General features: G+C 41.4%; 1 pseudogene; it reads left to right on the forward strand.

Annotated features, from left to right (window-relative positions):
• The first annotated feature begins 343 nt into the window (after positions 1–343).
• Positions 344–887, forward strand: LOC147544223 (secreted RxLR effector protein 161 pseudogene; annotated as a pseudogene).
• Positions 888–3,531: the final 2,644 nt, after the last annotated feature.

Here is a 3,531-nt window from a genome sequence, read left to right on the forward strand (position 1 = left end):
TTGTGTTTACAAGAAGGTTAGTGGGAGCAACCTAGTTTTCTTGGTCCTTTATGTCGATGACATATTAATCATAGGAAACAATATTCCGATGCTTGAATCAGTTAAAGACTGGCTTCGGAAATGCTTTTCCATGAAGGACCTAGAGGAGGCAGAATACATATTAGGAATCAAGATTTATAGGGATAGATCAAGGAGAATGATCGGACTCAGTCAAGAAACTTATATAGATTAGGTTCTTCAGAGGTTTGAAATGAAAAACTCCAAATGAGGATTCCTTCCAATGTCACATGGTATGATGCTTAGCAAAGATCAGTGTTCTAAGAGTCCTGACGAGCTAGCACACATGATGAAAGTACCTTATACTTCGGCAATAGGATCAATCATGTACGCCATGATTTGCACTCGCCCAGACGTCTCATATGCTTTGAGCATGTGAAGCCGTTACCAATCGAATTCAGGCGAAGCGCACTGGTACGCCGCCAAGAATATTCTAAAGTACCTGAAAAAGACTAAGGATCACTTCCTGGTATATGGCGGGGAAGATACACTAAAGGTTGTAGGCCATGTGGATGCAAGCTTTCAAACGGATAGAGACGACTTCAAATCGCAATCTGGTTACGTCTTCTGTCTGAATGGAGGTGCAGTGAGTTGGAAAAGTTCCAAGCAGAGCACAGTTGCAGACTCTACCACTGAAGCAGAATACCTAGCGGCCTCGGAAGCTGCAAAGGAAGGAGTTTGGATCAGAAAGTTCGTAATGGAACTCGGTGTCGTACCTGGCATAGAAGAGGGCGTAACTCTCTATTGTGACAACAATGGAGCAATAGCCCAAACCAAGGAACCAAGAGCACACCAAAAGTCCAAACATATCCAAAGGAAGTACCACGTGATCAGGGAAATCACAGAAAGAAAAGATGTGGTCATTTGCAAGGTTCACACGGATGACAATGTTGCAGATCCGTTAACTAAGCCATTACCTCAGCCCAAACATGACTCACACATGAGGGGCATTGGTATAAAGCGCATTGGAGAATGGAAACAAATGTAATTTGTATCAATAAAAGAGTTTATGTACCTAATTACTTACATTCGATAAATAAAATAAAAGAAATTGTATTTTGTCCTTAAAATTTGGTTTAGTATTTTAAGAGACAGTCCATCGATAAAGAAGTACTCCGAGTAGGCTTGTCAGATACGTGTTGATGAATGAAACCCTACTAAGTGAACTTGGAGTAATTCATTATCAATTTCCTAGTCCAGGTCATTACATGGACAACAATGACCCACGAAGACTAGCACGAGAGTCGATGGGATAGCGCAGTTTCATGGGCTATAAGAATAGTGTATTCGATTCGACTACATGGGTGTCTAATAGAAATTATACGCTGGATAACCCTCAATATGAGAAGTACATCAAGAATGATGAAGCGTCAAAATACTTCTCATAAAAGACAAAATTGGAGAGATTCCTCAAAACATGAGTGCTCAGCTCATCTTATGTAAGTAATGTCTGACTTTGGTTCTGTTAAACGTCGCGCGGTAAAAGGAGGTTATAAAGGCGGTCACTGGGAAGGACATGATAGACATGAAGTTGAGTGGGAGCGCAAGAATGGATTATGTCCTCCTAATTATATTAGGATACAGTGTCCTCGGGCCACTTGACGAGCAACAACTGAAAAATGCATGGTCGTGCTCAAATGGATTAAAAGTTAATCATTTGTTTTGACAGTTGTACTTGAGATCAAGAAAGTCTGAATGACGTAACGTATCAGATGGGATACTAAGTGACATGGGAATCGAGCATTGCACTTGTTCTAAGTCCAAGTGAGAGTCTGAAGGTATTGAAGGAGATGTCCTTCGACCAAGGTGGCAATGCGAGCAATTTGTCGGTTAGGATAAATGATAAAGAAGATCGTCAAGTCCGGTTGATTTAGGGGTCGTGGAGTTTAAGCTAGAAACCAACCACGATCGTCGAATTACGAAGTAATTCACAGCTAACTTCGACCGGATCCTACAACGGGTTACACATAAGAGTGTCAATTTGATCAAGGATATGACTAGTGGGAGTGAGATATAATAATGGGAGTGTCCCATAAAGATATCTCATAGGCCTAAAGAGAAATTAGGCAAAGATAGTACAAAAAGCCCAAAATTGAGGTAAACCGATTCGGGCACTTTTAGGGCTCGGATTGGGTTTATTTTTGGAGGGAAGTTTCCTTATGTTATGAACATTAAATCTGCCAATTTTGGCTGGGTTTGGACGTCACCCCCTCAAGGAATGGAGAAAATATCAACTAGTTGCTATTTTCGACAATTTCCTTAAATCTTATTCTAAAGGGTCTTTTAGGAAACCAAATTAGAGGTGGACTCTTATTAGGGATCTATATAAATACTCTTAGGGCAGAGAATAAGGTGTGGAATTTCTCTCTAAGCTTTCTTACTCTACCACATCAAGTAGAGAGGAGAAAGTGAGCTAATTCCCAACTATCTATCTAGTCAAAGAAGAAGTAGTTCTTCATCCAACCACCATTGGTGTGCTAGCTAACAACAAGGTGGGAGATCAAGTTGATTGCTCGTGTCCCAAGTAGAGGAGCTAGGTTTGAAGCTCTTGGTCTTCTCAAAAGCAATTGGAAAGGTTCGAGGGAAAACTAATGATTGAGGTATTCATCTTTCTAGTTTTACTTGATTATTATTATAGGCTTATGCATGTGATCCTGGGGATACTAATGTTAGACATATGATGTCTTTATCCTCTATAAAGATTAGTAGAAGGGTGTAAAACCCAACAGTTTCTTCTGGCTGACCTCCCAGTTAGGGGAAGGTTCGGTGGACCATCAGGAGCTCAGCGGTCCTTCTGCCTTAAGCCGGCTTGACCTTGTTGACTTCAGGGCAGATCTTGACTCTTCAGACGTTAGTCAACGTCTAAACATTTTATGCATCATCAGTTTCCCCTTAACAGTATAAATTAGGTGTCTTCTGAGTAAAAACCAGGGTCCCTTTAGTAACAGAGTCTTCTTCCTTCCAATCAAACTACCATGAAAGCTAACTCAAGCTTTTTCTCTTTAGGATTTTAAGTCCAAAACCGAATCAAACACAAGGAAAAGCGAGGCAATATAGTCTTAAGAAAAACCACTAAGGTTTCCGGTCAAAAGAGTGGCCGGAACAACCTTGAAAATTCGACAAGTTAAGAAGAAGTTCGGCCAAGATCATTGTACCACGCAAGTGTTGCCTTCTATGTTGCGTCCCGAGCTCCTCCTCTGGAATAACGAACCTTCCCTTGCTTGTCCCGAGCTGATGAGCTTCGTCTTCGTCTTGAAAGCTTAAAGCAGTCCTAGTTTGATGAAGACCCGAGCCTCTCTGTCCCGTGCTCTGATTGTAAACTCGTGTCGGCCAAAGCCTTGCCCGAGACGTTCTTTTCTTAAACCCCCTTTCTCTCTTTCCCTCTCTCAAACTTTAAACTCTTAGCCAAGAACTTAGAAACCCTAGTTGTTTAAAGGAGAAGACCCCCAAACCAGGCTTCCTCTTCTCCTTTTT

This window comes from Eschscholzia californica, unplaced genomic scaffold (assembly GCF_041429995.1).
Source record: "Eschscholzia californica isolate CP2 unplaced genomic scaffold, dmEscCali1.0.p SCAF_4, whole genome shotgun sequence".
Classification (NCBI taxonomy): domain Eukaryota; kingdom Viridiplantae; phylum Streptophyta; class Magnoliopsida; order Ranunculales; family Papaveraceae; genus Eschscholzia; species Eschscholzia californica.